Source organism: Sander lucioperca, chromosome 21 (genome assembly GCF_008315115.2).
Source record: "Sander lucioperca isolate FBNREF2018 chromosome 21, SLUC_FBN_1.2, whole genome shotgun sequence".
Classification (NCBI taxonomy): Eukaryota; Metazoa; Chordata; class Actinopteri; order Perciformes; family Percidae; genus Sander; species Sander lucioperca.
In genome coordinates, this window is record NC_050193.1 from 18,579,188 (window position 1) to 18,592,248 (window position 13,061).

General features: G+C 43.8%; 1 protein-coding gene across 4 annotated transcripts in view; it reads left to right on the top strand.

Moving 5' to 3' along the window:
- The first annotated feature begins 5,150 nt into the window (after positions 1 to 5,150).
- The window catches only part of arhgap27l (Rho GTPase activating protein 27, like), a 70,310-nt gene continuing 62,399 nt past the window's right edge, over positions 5,151 to 13,061 (top strand). For 3 of the 4 annotated variants that reach the window (XM_035996628.1, XM_035996627.1, XM_035996632.1), the window contains exon 1: positions 5,151 to 5,292. The gene's annotated coding sequence lies outside the window, so the exon portion shown is untranslated. Of the gene's footprint in view, positions 5,293 to 6,828; positions 6,846 to 13,061 lie in introns of those variants that run through there. The other variant, XM_035996631.1, reaches the window with a different exon arrangement.

The following is a 13,061-nucleotide window of genomic DNA, read 5'->3' on the forward strand; positions in this document are numbered from 1 at the left end:
ACACCTTCGCCATTGCCACCAGGTTTGGAGCGATGCCCGAGAGGCCCTGCTTCGGACCATGGAGCGAAATAAGGAGATGGCGGATAGACACAGAACTCCTGCTCCCCTGTACCACCCAGGCCAGGAGGTCTGGCTGTCCTCCCGAAACATCCCCCTGCGTACGGAGTCCCGCAAGCTTTCCCCCCGGTATCTGGGACCCTTCGTTATTGATTCCATTGTGAACCCCTCCGCTGTTCGGCTTAAGTTGCCTCCAGCGATGAAGATCCACCCAACCTTTCATATGTCCCAGCTTAAACCCGTGTCCTCTAGTCCCCTGTGTCCCCCTACGGAGCCCCCGCCTCCGGCGTGGTTGATCGATGACCACCCAGCCTACACGGTCCGTCAGCTCTTGGACGTTCGAAGACGTGGTAGGGGATTGCAATATTTGGTGGATTGGGAGGGGTATGGACCGGAGGAAAGGACCTGGATCCCCAGGAGGTTCATTTTGGATCCACAATTGGTGACTGACTTCCATGCGGCACATCCTGACAAGCCTGATGGGACGCCAGGAGGCGTCCATTGAGGGGGGGGTACTGTTGTGGGTCAGCTGCCTTTTCTCCCCATCCTGTGTGTTTGTATCTCCCTTTTCCCCTGTGTCTGTCTGTGATGTTTATCTCCACCTGCAAGTGGCAAGGGGCGTGCCTTGTGAAACTAGGTCAAGAGGCGTGGCCATTCATCCTACTCCGTTCTACACTGCTGAGGCACATTCCATGATTCACCTCTGCAGTATTTAGACCCGGGCTGTTGACCTCTCCAGCGCCAGATCGTTACATACTACGACGTGGTAACTTGGCTCAGTCTCCCTGCTCGTGTTTTCTCGTTTACTATTGTTGCTTTGTAAATCCCTTCCTGTCTAACATCAGTTCCTCTGTGCAGATTCCACTGCTGCCTGCTGCTTACCTGCCGTGCCGCCTGCCTCTTGCCACAGACATTTCTACCTGCCGTGCCCCGCCGTGCCTCCTGCTTCACTCCACTAAGACATTTCCACCAGCTTCACCTGGATTCCATTGTGGAGCTCCGTCGGATCTGCCATCGCCTGATTACTCCGGGCTCCAACTTATTCCCAGGAATTCCAAGCTCAGCCTAGATTGTTCATCTTCTTCTGAGTATTTGCTTTGATTAAATTACTTAAACTACTTATCTGTGTCCTGAGTGGTATCTCTGTGTGCTGAGTCATATAGACAGTCCTAACAATAAAAAAATAAAGCATATAAAAAGACAAGGCAAACCATAGAGTCAGACAATAAATACAACCATCAGAAGGTTTAAGATGAAATGAGAAACTTCTTTATATACAGTAGACTATTATAGACTACACTGATGCAGTATATCAGAACACTACATATATCTTTAAATTGGGTCACTTATGTAAAACTCTCTGCAGGCAGCAGCTGCTGCCTTCAGGATCAAGCCAGAGAAATAGTAACTTACTGGTCTCCATTCTCCACGGTTCAGCTCCAGTGTTCCTGCACAGCGACTGGCTCCTCCCACCAACCTGACAGCATCAGGCTCTGAACAGAAACCAGAGAGTCATCAGCAAAAGAACAAAGTGAGTTTCATTAGAACAGAAATTAACCAAATCAAAGCTGAAGCTCCTCTTCTATCTGAGCAGGTGAGTCCAACAGATCTTCCAGGTGAGCAGGTGTTTCTATCTGAGCCTGAGCTTCTACAGTCCAGGAGACCAGACTCATGGCCTCCACACTGGAACTCTTTGGTCCTCATTGGAGCCTCCACTTCTCCATAGAGCGCCCCCTGGAGGACTGAAGGAGCCCCACAGCCAAGCTCCCTACAGACCACCTCTGCATCCTGCTGGTCAAAGTCATCTTCACACACTGAGGACCAGCGCTGGGTAGACTGGTTAGTCTTCACCTCCAGTCTGCCTGAGCACAGACTGGTCCCATTCACCAGCCTGACAGAGTCTGGAGAGATGATAGAAGATAACATAGAGAGAGAGAAAAGACACTAAATAAAAAGATGTCATCAAACAACAACACAGTGATTCAAACTGGACTCAGCACAGTTCCAACAGAAGTTTATCATAAACAACTGAACTCGGGGGAGTCACGTGATCGGCTCGACAGAGATGGCAGCTTAAGGTGCAGTCCCGGGCCTAACCTTGCCAAATAGTTGTTTTGTATGGTTTCAACTCTGATATTTTATCACTTTGTGCTCTATAGAGTTATTTAAAGCAGAATGTCAAACAGGAACAAAGGCCAACGCGCCGATACGGACGCCATTGCAGAGGCACTGCTGGAGAGACAGAAGAGCTACTTCGAACCACTTTTCTCTCGGAGCGACGAGAAGCTAACTGCTATACATGCTCAACTAGCATCCCTGACTGCAAGCCTTGGCGCTATCATCTGATGTGGACACTCTAAAAACTGCCTTGAAAAGCAACTCAAGTACTCTCAATGGCTATGACCACACTTTTCATGAGCTGCAGGTGAAGCTAACAGATATGGAAGATAGAAATCGAAGATGCAATATAAGCATTGTCGGGCTAAAGGAAGGGCTGGAAGGATCCAACGCTACTCAGTATCTCTCGCGCTCTCTGCCTCAGTGGTTCCTGAAATTGGCAGATGTCCAGATCTAAATTATGAGAGCTCACTGAATTTACAGTGACAGCGCCAAGAAGAACACCAATGCTAATTGCACGCTGATTTTCAATGTGCTTCGTTACTAGGGTTGGGTATCGTTTGGGTTTTTTTCCGATACCGGTGCTAAAGAGATACTTCTAAAACGGTGCCAGTGCCTAAATGGTGCCTGAACCGATACTTTTTAATAAAGTTAAAAAAAGAAGAAAATAGGCTACTAAACAATAGTCAGCAACATTAAAGAATGGCTTGTTTATTGCTAAGGCCATATGGTCAAAATTAAAGATTTAATAATAATGTAATAATTATAACTTATTATAATAACTTATTTCACCAGTAAATTGCGGTTGAACGACAAAAACAGCCACCAGATGGGAAAAGGGTATTTTACAATAACTTTGAATGCAACACGACACTACCTGTTTTAAGTGAACGCACCGCCTTTGTTGTTTAATTCTGACAACGGCAGCTGCTGCGCTGCAGAACAGACTGTTGCATCCCAGTGTTGGAATCCTCTACAGTGAAATACAGTCTGTTTGACGTTAGCTGTCAGCATTTTAACCGTGTTTATTCCAGCTGCTAGCTAAAGGTAGGCTAACGTTACCTGCTGTCGAGTGTAGTGTAAAGTCAGGCACCGAAATAAGGCACCGGAATTTTCATTCTTATTTGGTCTTGTTACTACCATTTACGTCAGCACCGGTGCCGTATTGGCACCGCGTTTTGGTACCCAAACCTATTCGTTACACAAACAGACAAACAGGCGGAGATGCAAGAGAGATCCCCGCCCACTGTTGCGGGCATAAAGATCCTTTCCGCTCCGGACTACAGCTGAGGATTATTTGGCTCGGGCTCCTTTCCTTCAGCATGCAGCCGTGGGGACGGCCGGCGTCCCGGACTCTATCGTGGAGAACAACATTGAAGAAGCTCAGGACTAAAACAGCTGCCTGATGAACATGGACTCCTTGTTTGTCTTAATCTCTTAAAGGGATATTTCACCGCTGGATAGCTGAATATATCTTTAAATTGGATCGCTTATGTAGTAGAAATGTGAAAAGATTTGAGGAATTGGTGCCTTCTAGGCCGAGAAAAGCCAGAAAATGTGTTTTTGGCTCATGTGGATGAAAGACACCAAATCACAGAATGCACTTGCTTATCTTTAAAGTCTTTAGTTATCTTAAAGTTTTCTGCTGAGAAGGGAGTAGCGAAAATTCAAGATGGCTGACACTCGTTTTGGTTTCGGGACTCTTCGGGTAAAGATGACAGTCCAACCCCCTATGGACAGGTTTAAAACATGCGGAAGTAGCTCCTACTACTGGGTGTAGTCCTTTGCCTCTGGGCAAAAAATCTTCCGATGACGCAAAAATCGTCGTTTTACGTCATCGGAAGATTTTTTTCCAGACCCACAATCCAGAGATCTCTGGTCTCAGGGGGACATGAGACCACAGATCTCTGGTCTCAGGGGGACATGAGGGAGGGAAGCACGGCCATTCAAAAATACTACCATGTTTCTACTGATACAAAGCTTAATGCTAAATCAGTGAAGTATCCCTTTAAGCCTTTGACTGTTGTCTTTAATAGTATTTGTAGATTTGTGTTGAGATGCCCCTACAGACGGATCATTGTCCACCCTACTTGAAACAATACTTAACACCTTACCAAACAAATTATAGTTTAAGACACACCGAATACCTATCCTTTAATGTGCCTCGCATTTCCAAAGAATGTGGCAGGTGTTCATTTAAATTTAAAGTCCCATTTGATTGGAATAGCTTGGGTCACTAAAATCAACCACATATTTTTCTTTTCAAGACATCTTTGTTCATTTATTGGCAAACAAGCAATTGTTATAAATGCTTTCCCTAATGCTTGATTGATTTATGGTGTAATTGTTTTTGGTTTGTTTGATTTCTCAGTTTTCTGTTATTTCTCTTTCTTTTTGTTTTTAATCACTACTCATACATTCTCTGTTATGATCATTTTTAACACTAGTAACATCTGGGCATGGGTGTGTGTGTGTGTGTGTGTGTGTGTGTGTGTGTGTGTGTGGGGTGATGGGTTTAGAGGGAACTTGTATGTGAGTGAATGTGTATGTTGTACTGCAATGTCTTGTCTTTTGTATTGTCCAGTCCTACCGAGGACCCTCTCGAAAATGAGATGCCACATCTCAACAGGTATTCCTTGTACAATAAATAAATAAATAAATAAATACAAACAAATAGACAAACGGTCATCTTTCTTTAGTTGAATCTAAGTGACCATCTTAACAAAAAAACCAAAGTGAAATGGATCTGGGAGAGACTTCAGGCCCTGGAAGGGACAATGCACCGGCCACTGAGCACCACTAGAGGGCGACGGTGGTCCACCACAGAGACATCTGCAGGTTTCCTCCTGTCAAACAGGAAGGAAAATCAGGGAGGAAGAGGGGGAGGACAAGCTGAGACTGGCAGGTCAGGGAGGGGCGGGGCCAAAGAGAGAGAGAGAGAGAGAGAGAGAGAGAGAGAGAGAGAGAGAGAGAGAGCGAGAGAGAGAGAGAGAGAGAGAGAGAGAGAGAGAGAGAGAGAGAGAGGAACCTGTTTCAGTGGTTTGGACCCGCCCCTACAGGAATACAAGAGCAAAAAAACACAAAGAGCAGGATGGTTGGATCTGACTTTTACTGCTGGTAAATATCTATCTATCTATCTATCTATCTATCTATCTATCTATCTATCTATCTATCTATCTATCTATCTGTTTGTGTGTGTGTGTGTGTGTTGGCAGGGATGTGTCACCGGGTGTGTTTAGCTCGTGCACTGTCTCGACAACACACTGTCAGCAGGTTCTGCAAAAATGACACTAGTCTGGTTAAATGGAAGTTCATTTCCAGGATAAAGATGTCAGGCGTTCTCAAACTCTCTTCAGGAAACAACAACTACCTCGAAGCTAGCGAGCTTCATGCTGAAAATATCAAGTTCTTAAGAAGATGTGGACGGAGCAACAAGTCAGACCTGCTTGGTTCTTTCTGAGAATCATTGTAAAGATTACATAACCATGTATCAGCTAATTTAAATAGCTCACGTTACTGGATTGTGTCAACAATTTAATATTGGATGAGGAGTTTTCTTTTGAAGGGTGCAAATGTTCCACCAGAACAAGTTCCTTCCTGAGACTGTTTAGCAGAGGCACCGTCGCTGCGTCCGGAGCTCAAGATGATTTTTGATTGGTTTAAAGAAATGCAAACAACCCAGAGAGTTGTATTGTCTTTATATCCCAGAATGCATCTGTGGTGTAGCCAGACCTTCCTCCCCTGCCCTGTGGAGATAGTTTGTTCATCAAACAGCTGTTTCAAACAATCAAACTGGATTTTATTATGAAGCTTATTTGTACTTTCAGCGTACGATCTCTGTTGTTATGGTTACCGGCACGTTGATTATCCTTCAAAGTCAGGATACCGTGAGAGCAGGTTGAAGAAGTTCTTTAGAAGGTTGGAGGTTGGATTTCAGTGCTGATCGCTTTATTCACCATTGAGTATTTTAAGTATTTGTTAATGGTTAATATTTTGTTTGTAAACTGCCTATAAACAATATTTGGGTTGCAATGCTAGACAATATTTACTGACCATTTCACTGTATCTTGAGAAGGATGCAGAGAGCAGGATTTCTGTATTTGCTAGTGAGTGATCCACATGTTCAGTGTGTGGTTACACACACACACACACACACACACACACAGAGAAACATTCCTTTTCAGCCTCCAGGAGGTGGAGTCAGCCGGTGGTTTTATGATTTAAACTCAGTTATTTCTGTTTCTGTGTGTGTGTGTGTGTGTGTGTGTGTGTGTGTGTGTGTGTGTGTGTAAGGGTAAAGGTTGGAGCTTCTCCTTTAAGTTGTGTGTCTCCTCTGATTGGTCGGCGGGGCGTGTCGACCTCGGTTTCAATGATTGACAGTTTATTTTCTCACACACTTCAGCCCTGTTTCTGTGTGTGTGTGTGTGTGTGTGTGTGTGTGTGTGTGTGTGTGTGTGTGTTACATTCCTGGCAGGATGGGTGTGGCTGAGAGACAAACAGAGGGGGGAGGAATGTGATACTCTCTCTCTCTCTCCTACCTGCCTCAGGTGTGTTTCTGTGTCCCAGATCAGGTTGGACTGTTTACCTCTTAAAGGGCCGGCAGCAGATTCAGTTAAACGCAGTAAAACTTTATTGATCCCTGCAGCAGTTTAAACTGAAAACAATCAAAGGTTAGAAGGTCATAAACTTTAAACTGAGTTATTGACAAGTATGTTTTAATACCTACTAAACATGTATAATGACAGGCAATCTGATTGGTCCTAAACTTAGCAAGCAAGCTAGCTAACCAGGTGGGCGGTCACTAAATTAGTAAAGTGTCAGTGTCTGAAATGTTCCACTACTCAGCCATACTGAATCCTTACTTCTCATTGTTATTATCAGATTAATAAATAGGTTGATATTTATCCCAAAACAGGCTATATATATATATATATATATATATATATATATATATATCTTGAATTATTGGGGAGAAACTAAGCAATTCTCTGTAAAATCCGACATTGTGCGCCCCATATATCCTGAATGGGTTGATCCTTTGTTTCATAGAGACGTTTTCAAACACTGAGACAATTGGACTGTCACATCAGACTCCTTAGATCCAATCTTCCAAACATGATTTATTCAGGGTCCTCCCTGCAAGATATACATATAAATATAGATATATCCCAGACTGACTCACAGTGCTGGCAGCTTTTTTTGATCCAGTTCAGGATCATGTTTCATCCACATGCTCTAGTCACATTGGAGGAAAGCAGATGAGTGACTGTCTTGCTTGTAATATTGTGTTTTATATAATTTATGATATGCACCTGTGTGTAGAATTGAATTGACAACTTTGTTTGGATCACTTTAGGTAACTAGTGCTGTTGTGTGCACTACATACTGTACATGTTGGGTGGAATTAGCAGTCTAGCTAACTAATGTTAACGTTAGCCAGGATGACGGCCCAGAGAGGGACAGTCTGGTTATCTCCCGGTGTCGGGGGAGGAAGCAGAGTGACCGTAGGCTCTGTTGGATTTTTGCACATTATGTCCATAACGAGATACATAACTACTTGTGTAGGTATATTTATTCTCACATAAACATGTTTTTTAAAAGATCGACACATACCGACACATTACAAAATAAACCAACGTTAATAAACTGATGTTCTACCGTTAAATGTAACGTAGAGACCGTAAAGTTAGACCTGTGTCTGTACTGTGGTTGGTGCTAGACCAACTATGCCAGCTGGCCTCTAAATTAGTAAAATATAACAACTTAACCCTCCTGTTGTCCTCGGGTCAAATTCGACCCGTTATAAAAAGTTTTTTATATCAGAAATATGGGTTTCTTACAACCAAATTGCCCCAAAATAACATGGATGCATGGAGGTACGTTGTATGGAACCCAGACAACATATACATCTATGCATCCATGTTCTTCGCAGGTAAGATTAATGATTACGTGGCCGGGTTGGGTCAGTGGGTAGAGCAGGCGCACATCTACTTTGAGGCTTATTCCTCAACGCAGAGGTCCAGGGTTTGAGTCCGACCTGAGACGATTTCCTGCATGTCTTCCCCCTCTCACCTAGCTGTCCTCAATTAAAGGTGGAAAAGCCCAAAGAATAATCTTTAAAAAAAATAAATAATTAATGATTACATCCACTGAATTTTGGTTGATTTATTTAATTTCATAGCATTTGAAAAAAAATAATGTTTAAATGGTTTCAAAACAGCATCCAGGCCAAACTTTGACATAAACCAGTCTGCGATTCACTCAACATCCTCTGATCTTAACTATTTTATTAGTCAAAATAATTCATAATATCAGCTAGGTATAATGTCATTTAAATTAGGTTTATTTACCATGAATTAAAAAAAAAACTTTGAAAAGAGGGACAAAAACGTTTAAAAATGTGTCTGAATGTGTCGGCCTTGATGACTCAGTGTCCTCCACTGTTCCTCTTTCATGTGGGGTCCCACAGGGCTCTGTGCTTGGCCCTCTTTTATTTTCTCTATAGCTGCTCCCACTTGGTTCCATTCTTAGGAAACATGGCATTTCTTTTCACTGCTATGCGGACAACAGCCAGATCTATGTCTCCCTCAAAAAGTCTGATTCCTACTCTGTTAACCCACTGCTACAGTGTTTACATGACACTAAAGCTTGGATGTCTTTAAATTTTCAAAATTTTAATGAAGAAAAGACAGAAGTCATGGTCTTTGGTGGCACTTCCCCCCCCCTCCCCCCTAGTTGATCTGGGTCCTCTGGCACAGTATCGCAAGCCAATTGTGAAAAAAAATTGGGGGTAAAAGTGAACTCAGACCTCAAATTTGAGAGCTAGATTAAAGCTGTGGTGAAGTCCAGCTTTTTCCAGTTAAGGCAGCTGGCAAAAATCACACCAGTCCTTCAGAGACAACACTTTGTGACCACTCAGCTGGATTACTGTAATGCACTTTATATAGGGGCTAGTGGGTCTTCCATTGCTCGTCTTCAACTGGTACAAAATGCTGCTGCACGTCTTTTAACTGGCACAAGCAAGTACGAGCACATTTCACCTACTTTAGCTTCACTCCACTGGTTGCCTGTTCATTTGAGGATTCATTTTAAAATTCTTTTATTTGTTTTTAAAGCCTTGAATGGCCTTGCCCCAGCTTACCTCTCTGAGCTGCTGCACCCCTCCACTCCCAGCCGATCTCTCAGGTCAGCTGACCAGCTGCTCCTGATGGTGCCTAAAGCTAGGCTTAAGCTCAGACGAGAACGAGCGTTTGCCGTTGCAGCTCCAAAACTTTGGAATGGCCTGCCTCTGCACATTAGACAGGCCTCCTCTCTGTCTAATTTAAAAAAATCTTCTTAAAACCCACCTCTTTTCTTTGGCTTTTAACACCAGGTAGAGTGTTGATCTTATATGTATACTTGCATATTTTTATTGTGTGCGGGCAGTGCATTTTAGTTTTTTATTTATTAGGGCCCGAGCACGAAAGTGCGAAGGAACCTATTGTTTTTCATAAGATTATTTTTACCAATTCCTCGTTGCATTTTTGAGGGGGTTAGCATGCACGAAAACTCACAAAAATTTGCACACATGTCACAACTGGTGAAAATTGCAAAGATTCAAAAAAAATACACATATCCACCACTAGGTGGTGCTATTGCAGTGAAAAAAACGTTTGGCCCTATAACTCCCAAACCGTACATCTCACATTCAAAAACCGCCTAGACTTTTATACGTGAAAAATCGCGATTTATCGAAAAACCTACTTTGCCGAACTCCTCCTTGACCGTGCGATCGATCTGCACGAAACTTGGCAGGTAGCATCTCCAGACAGACATGACAAAAAGTTATCCAAAGAATTTTTATAGGATAAAAATTGCACATATTACGCATAAAGAAATTTGTGTAGCTAAGTATGAAAACGCCAACTTTGCCGTATCTCGACCAAAATAATTGCTATCAACGCAAAACTTAAGATTCTTGTTTGCCATGACCCTCTGGAGGTGACCCACATATTTTACGAAAATTGGCCACTAGGGGGCGCTACAAGTACATAAAGTTTATACCTCATGAACGGCTAATCCGATTTTTACAAAATTTGTTGGGTACCATCTAGGGCCACTCATGAGGCCACCCCTACAGTAAGGTACTGATTGGTCAAAGTGGGCGTGGCCTATGGGACCCTAATTGGTTTTAGCCCTTGGGCACATTTTTGACGGCCTCAATATATACGAAAACTCACAAAAATTGGCGCCCAAATAAACACCTGGGAGCTTTGCAAGACTGTACAGCGATTTGGCCCAAACCTGTAAGTGGGCTCCATAGCGCCCCCTAATGCCTGGAAGGCCTTAATTTGGACATAGTTGCTTCGATCTTCACCAGATTTAATACCCATATTGCTCTAATCATTGCGAACATATTTCCCATTTACCTTCATTAGCTCCGCCCAACCGGAAGGTGGCCATTTTTAATTATGCATTTTTCATGTGTTTTACATTCTTTCGAACTCGTCCTAGGCCGTGATTTCAATCTTCTTGAATCTTTGCAGGTAGTATCTGTTGAACCTCATGACGAAAAGTTATCCAGAGAATTTTGATAGTTGAAAAAATGCGCAACTTCCTGTCTAAACAGGAATTTGCGTTATCTTGGCAACAATTATTCCGATTGCCCTGAAACTTGACAAGGTTGTTCATCATGGCCGGTTTAGCATCTGTGCCAAACTTGGCGTCAATCGGCCATTAGATGGCGCTGTTTTAATTTTTTTTAATTAATCAGCAAAATATTGATATATGGGAAACCTACTCTGTCTAACTACTCCTGGGGAGTTCGATCGGCACGAAAATTGGCATATAGACTCGGAGGACCCTCGTGACAAAAACTTATCAAAAGAATTTTAATAGCTAAAACAATGCGCAAGTTACAGAGGACCAACTACCTGTAGGTGGGTGTCGAAACAGGAACGGTTGTATCTTACCAAGATTTATTCCGATTGAAACCAAACATTACACAGTTGTTCGGCATAGGGGCTTAAGCATCCATGCCAAATTTAGAGAGAACCGGAAATTAGATGGCGCTGTTAGAATTTTTCTTATTAATTAGCCACATCGTGATATATGGGAAACATACTTGGTCTAACTCCTCCTGGGCCGTGAGTCCAATCTGCACGAAAACTTGGATATAGACTTGGTGGACCCTCGTGACTAAAAGTTATCAAAAGAATTTTGATAGGTAAAACAATGCGCAAGTTATGGAGGAACAACTTCCTGTAGGTGGCTGTTAAAACATGAACGGTTGTATCTTGGCAAAAGATATTCCTATTTACATGAAGCTTAGAATGTGTGGTCTACATGTGATGTTGCGTCTGCCAATACCCCCGACTGCAAGAAGGCGAGGGCCCGTTCATGGTTGCTTGCAGCTTTAATTCTACTTATTTCTGTTTTATCTTGTTGTGCAACACTTTGGAAACCTTGTGTTTGTTAAAATCGTGCTATATAAATAAAGTGGATTGGATTCGATTGGATAAAAAAGCGTCAAAAGCATAGAAAAAGCGACACATATGTCAGAAAAAGTTCCAAAACAAAAGCTCATTTTTCAATTTTGACCCAGAATGATGACAGGTTCACGGACAATGGTGAAGACAACACAAGGGTTAATGTTTTATCCACAAGATCTTGTTACAGTGTACAGTGTTCAGACTGAAGGCATGTTGGGTGGGTGGAATTAGCAAGCTAATGCCAGCAGCCGCTCGGTCCCACCACTCCGCTCCCAGAGACCGGGAGATGGACCGTCTGGTTAACTCCCAATCAGTGTGTTTACATGCAGTTTAAAAAACGATTGATGTGGCCGGGTTGGCTCAGTGGGTAGAGCAGGACATATATACTGAGAGGTTTATGCCTCGACGCAGAGGTCCAGGGTTTGAATCCGACCTGTGATGATTTTGTGCATGTCTTCCCCCTCTCTCTCACCTAGCTGTCCTATCAATAAAGGCGGAAATGCCCAAAAAATAATCTTTTAAAATAATAATATATACTTGAAGGTGTCTACATAAGAGTGACATGACACTCTCATGAACGTGTCATAAATGTTTATGACGCTTCTTTTCATGACAAGTTATGGTGACAGTGTCATGTAGATACTAGGCAATACCCCGATTTCTCAAACGCCATGTAAACACCTTAACCAGCCTATGATCGGTTTAGTCTGTGGATGCTCCAACTGCCCTTCAACCAGACACACTCCGTCAGCGCTGGGAGTCGTAGTCCCCGGCAGTGGGGGAGCAGAGGGACCGTAGGCTCTGTTGGGTGCTGCTGCTGTGTCCCCACTAGTGGGGGAGCAGAGGGACCGTAGACTCTGTTGGGTTCTGTTGTTGTGTCCCCACTAGGGGGGGAGCAGAGGGACCGTAGGCTCTGTTGAGTGCTGCTGCTGTGTCCCAACTAGTGGGGGAGCAGAGGGACCGTAGGCTCTGTTGGGTTCTGTTGCTGTGTCCCCGCTAGTGGGGGAGCAGAGGGACCGTAGGCTCTGTTGGGTTTTGTTGCTGTGTCCCCACTAGTGGGGGAGCAGAGGGACCGTAGGCTCTGTTGGGTTCTGTTGCTGTGTCCCCACTAGTGGCGGAGCAGAGGGACCGTAGGCTCTGTTGGGTGCTGCTGCTGTGTCCCTGGCGGGGGGGAGGGGGGGGGTAAGGTTAGGGTTAGGAGGGTGGAGCAGAGACTCTGTTGGGTTCTGCTGCTGATGCTGTTTGTTGTGGGTTTCATAGCAACGTTTGTATCCGGTTTCCCTTGTTGAATGAGGAATAGATCAGCGCCGCCTGCTGGTATGGAGAGTTATTTCGCAGAACCTACCTGGTACTTGGCTGTCGGCTGTAGTCTCTGCCGTGTGTTCAAGGGCTCATTGTTTAGCCGAGACAAATATC